Here is a 12,161-nt window from a genome sequence, read left to right as displayed (position 1 = left end):
GTTGGTTCTGGTGGACTGTTTAATACTGTATAACATGACATTTTTGCACAAATTCAGTGACAGAAAAAGTGATGACGGCTTGAGTATTTATGATGTGGTTCTCCAAACAGCTGCAGAAACAAATCTACATAGTATAGTTAGATTTTCTTAATTATCTGATCAAATGGTATAAAGGAAATATTTTACTTTTAAACAGTAACAAATAAATAAAACATAAAGGCAAAAATATGTCTTGGTCTGGTACTGTCAAATGTTTGTATATAACGCTATTAGTATTAAAACAGATGTTGCCATTTTCACCAACATCACTAATATTATTGGTTTCAGGTTACATGATAGTTTGGGTAGTTGACTAGCTAACTAGCTAGGAGGTGTGATAAAGCAGATTAAGTGTATAAATGGTTCATAAAAACGGAATAGTTATAGTTCTAGACTATTGTTGTATTGAGATTTGAAACAATTTTTTTTAAAAATGTGTCCTGTTTTCTTCTGTTGTAATGCATATTTGTAAATATGTTTTATGTAGCAAATCTGATATAAATCCAAAATTCCAATAATGTGTAAAAGTAGTGAAGTAGCAAGCTTGTGTGCTCTCTCTCTCTCTCTCTATATATATATATATATGTATAAAATACACACACACACACACACTATTTATTTATTTATTTATTTTCTTTATTTACCGGGATTGTCTGACTGACCCAAAACCCTTTTTCAGTGAAAGCCCGGGGAGAAAAGCTCCATCAAATGAAGTATACTATAATTAGGAGATTACATAGACTGATATAAGAATATCTATTTTTAAGAAAGTTACATATTGTGAGAGAAACTCACCCAATCGAATCAGTGTGGTTTGAAATTATAATCTTTTCTCTGAAATGACACTCACCTAGCATTTGTGTATGTGTGACAGTTGTTTGGAACAAGTCTGTTTGATGTTTCACAGTAAAAATCCTGCTTCATCAAAAAAGGTTTTACAAAGTGTAATCTCAATTGCTTGGCTTTTATGCTGGGTCAGACCCCTCTGAACTACCATGGGGGTATTATACTCCATACCCCACTACTAAGTATTATCTAACTTTAAAGTTACTGTATTTCATTGGAAAGTTATATTTTATGGCAGCAGCAGTACAGGGGTTTTCTGCCAGTTTTGGCAGAGACACTACAAAGAAATGTTGTTTGAATACTTTTTCTTCAAGTAATTGTGCTCATCTTTTTTCTACTTTTACAGGGCATCAGTGCTGTGGCTACAGCACAACAGAAAAACAGTCCTGGAAGTGTTCTTAAGTTTGTTTGTTTGTGTCTTTCGGCTTTTCCCGGTTTTTAAGTAACAGTGGAAATATTGTAATTTTAGTAATGCATGCATTCAAGATAATGAACTGGTATTTAATTATGTTTTCTATACTATTGTAACCCAAGACAAAGTTCCTGGCATACAGTTCCTCTCAGTATTTAATGTAAACCATCTTCACTGTTTATTTACTTATTTTTATAGCGATCTTCATTATTGCTTAAACCAGAGGCTGGTAAAATAATCATTATAAAATTGTGTGGCCAAAATACAGTTTTTTTTCCCCTCTGGTGCATAACAGTGAGAGAACAAGCAAGCCACTTTCCTGAATAATGCACAAAAATACAGATATTAAAAGTAAACAGTTTTAAAATTGAGTATGAGAACAGACTGCATAGTCTGCAGAATCACATCTATATCTGCAATTCCTTTTTGAAGTAAAAGTTTAAATGTTGCTTTCTAGATTGTAATTATTTTTATGCATTCTTTTTCTTTTTTTTTCTGTCTTACATTGTTTGTTTTCTTTACCTTTAATATTTTGTATTAGAAATGTCATATATTTTACTGCAGTCACTGCTCAGTTTCTATGAAGCAGGTATTCTATGTAACAGCAACTGCTAGTATTTGAGTTTTACTCAATTTGTATGTCTTGTTTCCCAACCTGAAATTTCACTGTATGTGTCTGTCTCTGATGATCTACTGTGATGTCTCTTACTGGCCTTCTTTCAAACTTGTACTGGTGCACAAGGCGCCATTGTAAAGTTAGAACGCTAGAACCTTCCTTCAGGTCTTCTCAAGGCCTCAAGTTCCTCCTATCCCGCTTTGATGTTGAAGTAGTTTTTCTTTTCCATCATGCATTGTTCCCTCTGTCTTGTTATTATTCACCAGAAATCTTCAAGAAAAATACATACCAAAAATATTACCACAAAAGCTTGTTTCTTCTTTCATGTTTGTCTGTCCAACCTTTATTGAATAATGCATTCCACTGTGCCTGCTAACAGTGGGGATTAAAAGGGGAAGTTGGTGAAGAGTAGTAAAGTGGAATTGCCAAAGGAAGTTGAGACAACACTAATGAAGTGTAAATCCATCTCTTCCACCTCAAATCATGAGAGTGGTGTAATTCAGATTACTTCCCAAACCAGGGATATAAAGACTTTTTTCACCAATCAAAAAAAAAAATCTCAAGTGGCTTACAAATAGTAGAAAATGCAGGGTAGCTGGACCATGTGGCCATTTACATCTTGCCAGCACCTGCATTTAGACCCGATCTTGCTTTTTCATGGTGTGACAGGCAAGTCATGCTGTTGTGAATTTGTGAATACCCATCACATTGTCTAAATCTAGATTGTGTCACATTGCTTATCTAGAGTTGACATTTGTTCCAGAGAAAGGGTAGTCATTGTGTGACAAATCTGTCCACTATGACTGGTTTATTTGTTGAAGCAGGTTCAGAAATTTGGTCCTAGCGTTCGCTGAGCTGTTTGATTTGTGCAGATATGAGGTCTTAAATTGCTAGATCCCTAAGCCGCGGTGGTGCAGCGATATCATTGTCTCCTCACAGCAAGAGGTTCTTCCGTTCGATACTCAGCTGGAGCGCCTTCTGTGTGGAGTCTGCATGTCCTCCCCACGGTCGAGTGGCATTTGAAAGACATGTTGAATGGGTGTGCCTTCGTTGAAGGTTGGTCATTGGGCTGGCACCTCGGCACCATACAAATCGACTGCCAATCATTAGCGGGCCAGAGTTCCGCTGTGGCGACCCCTAACCAGGAAAAGCCGAAAGAAAAACAAGATTGCTAGATCCCTAATAGCTCAAAAAGCAAGGCACAGATCAACCCTAAGGTGTTATAGGACATGGAATACAGAGACAAGGCCTCCAACCTGTCCTGGTAGCTCAAGTCCTTTAAGCCTGTGATCTTTTTTATTAGGGTCCTCTGGGGTTTTTCCAACTGCATAATATGCCTAGTAAGATTCATCCCAAAAGGGGCATTGTATTCTCTGTTGGACCTGATCATTGCAGAATATGTAGGAAAAAGGACGTCTCTGGATTTAGAGGAGATAACTTTTGCAGTCAGCAGCACCAGATATAAAGATTTCTTAACTACTGTCACAGCAGGCTGATCAAAGGAGAAGGTATTATCTACACATGTTCCAAGGTATCTTGCATCATTTTGGAGTGGGGTGGTGTTTATACTGTAAGCTGGCTTGAGGGATCCTTTACCAAATGCAACAATATTGCACTTTTAATCATATAGTTTCAGTCCATTTCCTGTATAACAGCTATTAACATGTGTAAATTTAAGTTTTAACATTTACGTGTCACACGGAGATTTGATGATTTATTTATTTTTGTTTACCGGGTAATGTCTGACTGGGCACGGGGCCCATTTTTAGCTGAGACCCGGGGAGAAAAGCTCCTGAAATGCAGTAGAGAAAAATTAACAATACTGACAAAAGATAAAAAAAAAAAACTAATAATGTTTGTAATGTACATACAGTATAGTAAAGCTAAACTAGTAACAATATTAACAAAAATTAGTCACGTTTGAAATGTTTTAACAGTTTAAAATAATAGTAAAAAAATAGTTTGATACAATTATCAAGGCCAAAAGAAATAAGTTTCCAGAAACAGTTGTATGACCCTGCAGAATTTGCAAGGAGACATATTTTAGGCCAATAGTCAGTCCAGGTTACAATGTGTGAACATTTCAAGAACCTAGGATGGAAGCAGTTTAATTGTAAGCAGTTTAGCCGCTATTTGAAAGATAATGTTGAAGCAAATTAGCCATGTGCAGATAATAACAGTAGCTGTGGGGTATGAGCTAGTGTAGGGAGTAGTAATGAGAGGCTTGTTTTTTGGAAACAGGTTGACTAGCCCGGAGTATGGCAGAAGCAGAGCCAGTGTTTAGCTAGATGTTCCTCAAGGAGGTATTTGAACTCATGCTAGCTAGGATTTTTAGCTATAGGTTGAGGAAGAGTGTTCCAGAGTATGGCAATTTTATGAGAGTAGAGTGAGGTACCTTATGCTTGTGGGCTTGGGTAATCTTTAACATTAGTTTATTAGAGGATCTAAGTGATCTAGGATTTATATTGGGTTGGATTAGGTTAATAAGTGCAGTGCAATAAGTTTATAATCATCTGCAAAGCTGGTTAACCAGAGATCTCTGTTTTTGATTTGGAGATCAGAAGAGTATATGGCAAGTAGCAGAGGCCCCCTAGCATGTATCCCTGAGGGACTCCGCTGGTTACGTTCTTGCTTTCCGAGAATGTACCTGTTACCCTCAGTATGTGTGTTCAGTCCCTCAGCCAATTTGATACCCACCTAACTGCATAGGGATCATTTGTAGCACAGCATATATGATCAGGATTTTGGGTGAGTTAAAGTAGAAATCACTCCTGAGGGTACTCATAGCACATAATGTGATTTTTACTGATTTAGTTATTTTGAGATTGTGCCTCTGAAGTAACACCAGCTGTGGAAATTAAAGCCATTTTACCATTTTCATAGCCATGAAACTCAGTCCTTGCTATATCAATGAAAGCTTTCAGTCATTCTTCTGTCAACTGGGCTGAATGGATGTTGGCCCAATCAACTTGGCCTTATTACTCCTACTGGTATTACAACATAATGGTAACAAGATATGCCTCTAGGTCCTCCTTTATACTTATTTGTTTTAGTGCTGGAAATGTCCTTGGCAGAGTCTACAATATGTTCACTGCCACTGGCCCTTTATCTGTAGCATCAATGGCCTGTAACTGTTCTACAGTTGTCAGTAAATGGATCAACACACAGATGCACTCAACAAACATGAAGAAGAAAAAAAAAATCTCACCACCACACATCATATAACTCTTGTCACAATGGGGAAATTCTTTGTTCCAGCATTTCTTTTCTGTCAGGGTAGGGAAGAATATGCTCAAAATAAATTTCCCTCTTGTAGATAGTGAACTGTACAGTTTCATGACTTTGACATGGAAAAGTGTGTTAAAGATGGTCACTGCAATTCACCAGTATGGAGTAGTAACAACAGCAGCGATCACTAGTCTTAGACAAACAGTGTAGTTGTAGATCATTGCTTTATCAAAAGTCTTTTGGCTGAACAAAAAAAAAGTACCTTCAATACAGTCCCATACAGCAGGGATACAGACTTTCACCTAGCCTCTGTCTCTTTGAGCATCTCAGTAGTTCTGTCTTTCAGATTTCTATAACAGAACAATCTCCAGCTTTCTCCTGGTATCCTCATCCAAGTCTTCATTCACACTACTGTCTCCTTTCCCGTCACTATTTCAGATATCATGTACCTCTCCAAAAAGGTGAAACCATGAGCCACAAAGCATCATAGAAGATGAAGAAGTCTACATCACATAGGATCATCTATTAGCAACAGTTCAAAAGATAGATGCTAGAAAACTGGATATAGTGGTCCAAGAAAAGAAGACAAGAGTAGCATTGATCATTGAAATCGCCACACCCAGTGACTACAGTGTCTTGCATACAGAGAGACACAAAGTCATAAAATATCAGGATCTGCAGGCAGAAACGAGAAGAATATTGAAGAAAGATACCCAGACAGTTCCAATAGTAGTAGGAGCAACGGGTCTTATAAAAAAAGAATCTACAGTTGTATTTAGATATGCTACCAGTACATGTAACCCCATACAAATTGCAGAAGGAGTCATTACTGGGCACACTGCAGGTGCTGCGAAGAGCACTTTTGGCTGACATCAAAGATTGAAACAATACTAATTTCATGAACTTTAATCATAATTTGAATTAGGAATGTGGCCCATTCCGGTCATAGTATTAGAAACCCAAAAGATGTGGAGAAATTAAAAAAGCGTGAAACAGCACTCTTTGTGGACTTAACCTTAACCTTCCTTTTGTACAGTATTAATTGTTTTGTTAAGCAAATCTGCTCTGCCTAATACAACAAAGTTTCTCTGTGCTCTTAACACAACATTCTCATTCAAAGTGACAGAAACAGTTCCCTGGCTAATACAACAGAACCACCTCTCAGTTATTAAAGAAAAGTGTCATATTAACAATATCAGTTCTGTTTGCACACTTTACATACAAAATACAGCACTATTTACATTCATTCAGGCATTTTATTTGGTGTGGTCCGCTATGGTATGGTATACTATATAAATTGAAGTAATCCTGTGTGGTCTGGTTAACTGATTTAGCTGTATGCAAATAGATAAGGGAACAGTAAAAAAGTTGTAAGTATGAAAAGATGACAAAATGCTGATGATATAATGTCATATTTCAAGGTTCATCTGTGTTACTGGTTACACAAGAAGTGGATGCTGACTGCAATGGGGTGAATTTTTAGCGTACATCTAAGATGTCATGATGAAAACGTTTGTTTGGCAGCTCATAAAAATTAATGAGTTCATTGTAAGCCATGTAATCATTTACATGCTCGAGTTCTTCATGAAGGGTGTTTTCCTTGAGCATTTCATTCATAGTTGGTATAGCATAACTGAGGATGTATAAGTAAACAAATATTTATTCTGGTGTTCTGAGTTTTCTGCACCATCTCTGAAAAGCCACCAATGTGTGAAACTTTTATTGACAGCAAGCAATGTCTTAGCATGCATTAACTTTTATGTATGTTTGAGAAGAGCGAGTCCTATTTTATTATTTGAAGTTGTGATTCATTTAAGTTCTGGCTGCTCTATGTATTTATTAACTTTAATATCGTGTGATCTAAGTTATGTTTGAATTTGCTTTGCCATTAGTGGAAAACCTCAACATCTCAAGTGACAAATGAGAATAATATTGCAAAAATGCAGAGAATATTCAGTTAATACTAGGCATATTACATCCATGCCACTACAAAAAATGTCACCAAAAGAAGTAAAAGTGGAACTGGTTTATAACATTTTAATTTAATTATTATGTAGTTGGAACATTCAATAGAACAGTCAAATCCTGTGATTAAGCATTTTATACTTTAGACTCAAACTCCGTAAATATTTATCGTCTCTTCTAGATGATGAGAAAACGCAGAATTCTTACTTGAGAAAATGCAAAGTAAAAATACCTTGATGTTTGTGATTCTTTCCATGTTCCTCTTAGTTATACTAATAATAATGTAGTCTGATATGTGTGTATGTATATAGTGGGACAAATTTATACAATATTTAAAGACCTTTGCTGGGAATGACAGATGGTTAGAGAACGTCATTGGACAAATTAGCATTGGTAGTGGTCATCCAGTGTGTGTGGATGATTTGCAGGTATTAATAACATGACCTCTCAATGGTCAAAGTAGAATGTTATGCAATACATGATGATGAGTGCATAATGACATGGAAATTAAATGAAGGAACCCAACATGAAAAAGTAATTCAGAAAAGCAGTGCATGGTGGTATGTACTGGTTTTAAATGCTGTGATTCATGGTATACTAACCATAGGCACAATGTTAGGAAACACAGCAACAGTGGTACAATTGCAGCATTTGTTGGGAGCTGCCACTGGAGCCAGCATTCACAATGTTATATGTTGTGGCTTGCTATGCCACAAGAGGAGGCACAGAAAGCACCCGACATGTCACCCGTACACATGACAGATCGTGGGCCATTTCCATGTGGGCAAGGATATTGTAGCAGATCTAGATGATGTGTACTTATCAGTAGAATTGAGAGGGATATATAGTATGCCTACTTGTGTGGAAACATACATGTACTCTTGACCATCTTAGTTATAGGGACCTTCCAGCAACCCACAGGGGAGACATTTGGGATATCAAAGGAATCAGCCTATGGAATGATAAACCGATTCCTCATTATAACACTTGGACATTAGAGGAGAGAACCACATGGACCTTTTATGAAATAGCCCATTTCTATGAAGTATGCTGCTACAGATGGCAGACGTGTTGCTATCAAGAACCTGTGAGTAAGTGCTATGCAGCTTGTTTGTAGCTGCATGAATGTGTGTCTGTGTATGTATGTATGTGTGCATTGGTATCTGTGTACCTATTGGTGAGTGTCAATATTAATGCATTGCAAAAACTATCAGGGAGAACACTGGGGTGGGAAGGACTGACAGTGCAGTGCTCAATTCAGAGACATGATAATGAGATGCTAATGAGGTGTTTTTCTTGTGTGGCTTTATCATGTTTCTAAGTAGATATTTCTGTCCATCTTGCTAACTTATCACTCTATGTCACCCATTTAGCAAATGTGAAGAGAGTCTCTCTATATTTCAGGGAAGCCTGTGAAACAAAACTAAAGCGCCAATACATAAAGTACAATAAACCTCAAAATGTGCAATACAATCTTCATCAACCCAGCAAACACAAAAGGAAATAATCCTGCTTTAAAATGTAAAATAAGAAACTCTCCAGACATAAAACTAGGAAGTCCATAGCACAAATGCAAAGCAAACAAACCTAGTACTTCAGTACACACTATGGAAAGCAAAGCTGTACAAAAGGTTTATGCTCATCACATAAAAAAATAATATGCATGAAATATGATCTCACTAGTCAGAAGGACACAACAAGTAAACAAAACACAAAAAACCCCCTCAAAATAGTGAATACCAAAAGTACAAAACCAAGTCATTAGCATGTCCTTAGCCTAAGACTTCAGCCATACTAAAACCCTGCATCTTGAAGACTCTGCATTATCAATGCATGAATAAAACAACTTATGCTTGTAGTTATCAGGTTTGGGCATTGACTGGAGTGATATATATATATTCTCAACCTAGGCCACGTGCAGCATAACACTATATCAGTATTGCTCCACTCCCATACCCCATCCTGTATGATATTATTCTCTCAGATGCTATGATGATACATGGCCCACATACATGCTGTTATGATGGTGCACACTAATGTGTACAGTATCTGTAGTAAGCTTCTCTAAAGCTGGACTTTGATATACAAATCAGACCTGCTTACTGTATCTGAGACCTGGCTATATCCACACATCCTACCTAATTCAGAAGTCCTGTCATTAGGGTGTTACCTCTGTAGGTGAGCTGGACTACATAGGATTGGGAGTGAAAAAAGCAAACATTTGTTGAAATTCTATTCTGTACTAACAATGTTAACTAACATTAATTAATGCTAACTAACAATTCAGTGCATTGGAACTCACTAATTATCGCATGCCAGAAAAAAACAGAGTAAAATGTTATCCATTCCTGTGCCTCTCCCTATCCCTCTGTGCCATGAAAAAAAAGGTGCAGTGAATACTCTCCTTCATTTAGTTATCACTATAAGGGCTAAACTAGTAATTATATGAGCACTACATGCAGGCTGGGAATTGTTCACTGATCAGTACTCTCAGCTTGATGACATTACCTAGCTAGTTGATCCCATTAACTATCAGCACTGACAAAACCTTTGCTAGAGATGGTACTTAGGACTGATTCCTTAAATTCACACCTGAGAGTATCATGGTTAACTATAAAAATGATTGCTATCTAAACTTTGCTGTTTGGGACCAGATCAAGACCCAAAAGGCATACCACTGTTCATATCCTATTCATATTCCAAAAGGAGAACCTTTATTCATATTCCAAACAGCACACCACTAGTCATATTGTATTCATATTCCAAAAGGTACACCACTATTCATATTTTCATACTGCTAAATGTTTGATGCTACTCAGTTGATTCTTAGTCTTCAGAGTGTTACTTGGGAGAACTTGCACCGTCTCCACTTAGAGACAGATATAGAGTACTCTGATGATATGTTCCTCTTCAACATTAGTACTGTTGGATGTGTACTTTAGTGTAGCATCAGATGCTGAACTCTACCCAAATCACTCTAGGTATAACAATTCTGGTGTCGTAGAGGGACGGATTGTGAAAGGAATGCCATAAACATAAGTACCTTTAGTCTTAATTCACTTCAGGAATGAAGAGAGAAGTACTAAGGACATGCTCACCTGGAGAAAGAAGGAATACTTTTTAAATCATCATATGGAGAACTGCAGTAATCCAAGACAGTCCTGGGAGGGAGTTAATCATGTGCTGAAGCATGAGTAAAAATCAAACAACTCAGTTCCTTTTCTTTTGTTCTCCCTAGTGTTAATTTGCTAAATGATTCAGCATGTACGTTGACTCTTTTGTCCGGAGACACCTGCTTTGTCATCCAGCTCTGAGCCTGTAATTAGTAATAAGATTTCTTTATTCTTACTAGAGCTGAAATCAGTCTGTTCCACTTTCATATGAAGGCTGTTGAAGAAACTTAAACTAGCAACTGACAGCCTGCCCCTCCCCAGCTGCTTAAAATCACCAGCTTGACGTAGTTGTCATGCCATCACTTAGGTCATTTAATTGTTACATCCAGGAAAGAAATAGTGCAAGTCTACAAAAAACAGAGATACTGTCCAATGTCATGAAGCTGACCCATCCTGTGCTGTATTCAGTTTGTTTCAGTCTACTAGCCTTATTGTACCCCACTTTCAAATTGTTGGAAAAATGCATTCATTTTCAGTTGCTACAACCATAAACAACATTAATCTGCTTTCCAGCTCACAGTATGGCTTCTGCCTTATAGGTTCATAGGTAGGTACTAGGCTATTGGCCCTAGGGCCTATATAAGCCTAGCCAAAGGTACCCTGGCTTTCGCCACCCAAGAAAATTATTTTCCTGTGCCACTGTCGAGCAGAGCCACAGAAGTGATCCCCGGGGTGAATTTCCTATCTCCCATCCAATCATCAAGATTTTTCTTGAAGAGTGCTAATGAGGAGCTTTGTTTGATATAGATAGGTAGTTTGTTCCAGAGTATGGGAAGTCTCTGGGACAGGAATCTATTCCTCCAGCATGTTTTGTTTATTGTGGTGACAAGGTTTAGGTCCCTAGAGTGTGCAGCTCATAGGAATTGGGATTTCTTTAAGTGGAGCAAGTCTAAAAGCTCTGGGTTTGACATAGCTTTGTGTATTAGGCAGAGATCGCCTCTGAGTAGGTGATATGTGATGGAGTAAAGCTGCAGTTTTTTTGAGACGGTCTGCATAGGGCATTTGTTTGAGGCCAGTAATCCTCTTTGTGACGTATTTCTGTGGCCTTTCCAGTTGTTGTAGATGTCTTGTGAGGTACATACCAAAAGGGGCATTGTACTCTATAATGGGTCTAATGAGTGACGAGTAGAGGGGAACAATGACCTCTTTTTTCCTGGATGAGAAACCTTTTGTGATGAGATGTGCCACGTAGAAGGATTTCCTGACTACTGTGGTGATGTGATTATCAAAGGAGAGACTACTGTCCACCTGTGTCCCAAGGTCTCTTATCACACTTTCGGTGTTAAGTAGACTATCACCTATGTGGTAGTTCGTGGGTAGAGAGTTTTTACCAAAAGGGATGACAATGCACTTTTTGGCATTGAGCTTGAGGCCATGGCTTTGACACCAGGCATCTGTCTCAGCGAGGCCCTTTTGTAGGATGTCCACATCTTTTGGAGTTTTGATTATGGCTCCTAGTTTGCAGTCATCTGCGAACTTCGTTAGCCAAAGACCTTCTGTGTTGGCCTGTACTTCAGAGAAGTAGATACCAAACAGGAGAGGACTCAGGACTGAACCTTGTAGTACTCCACTTGTCACTGGTCTGAAGTTGGATTTGGAGTCTGCTCCTTTCACAATGTGGGTTCTGTCAGTGAGCCAGTTGGCAACCCATCTTGTGACATAAGGATTTATACCTAGTTTAGTGAGTTTATCTTTAATTCCAGAGTGGGGGATGGTGTTGAAAGCCTTGACGAGATCTAGATAGGCTGTGTGAACCACCTTACTCTCATCTACGGCTTTGGTGAGTGCTTCAAAGAAGTCTATCAGGTTTAGGAGACATGAGCTGCCTTTTACAAACCCGAACTGGGTGGGGTTCTGAGTTTGGAGATTACCAATGTCATTG

General features: G+C 38.0%; 1 long non-coding RNA gene across 1 annotated transcript in view; it reads left to right on the top strand.

Annotated features, from left to right (window-relative positions):
• Nucleotides 1-2,203, top strand: part of LOC122787694 — a 34,374-nt gene extending 32,171 nt beyond the window's left edge. The window contains exon 4 of the long non-coding RNA XR_006362588.1: nucleotides 1,232-2,203. This is a non-coding gene — a long non-coding RNA (uncharacterized LOC122787694). The remainder of the gene's footprint in view (nucleotides 1-1,231) is intronic.
• The last annotated feature ends 9,958 nt before the right edge of the window (nucleotides 2,204-12,161 follow it).

The sequence above is a fragment of the Protopterus annectens genome, chromosome 13.part0, assembly GCF_019279795.1.
Source record: "Protopterus annectens isolate FY-2018-M chromosome 13.part0, PAN1.0, whole genome shotgun sequence".
In the NCBI taxonomy this organism is placed as follows: domain Eukaryota; kingdom Metazoa; phylum Chordata; order Ceratodontiformes; family Protopteridae; genus Protopterus; species Protopterus annectens.
This window is presented reverse-complemented; position numbering and strand designations above follow the sequence as displayed.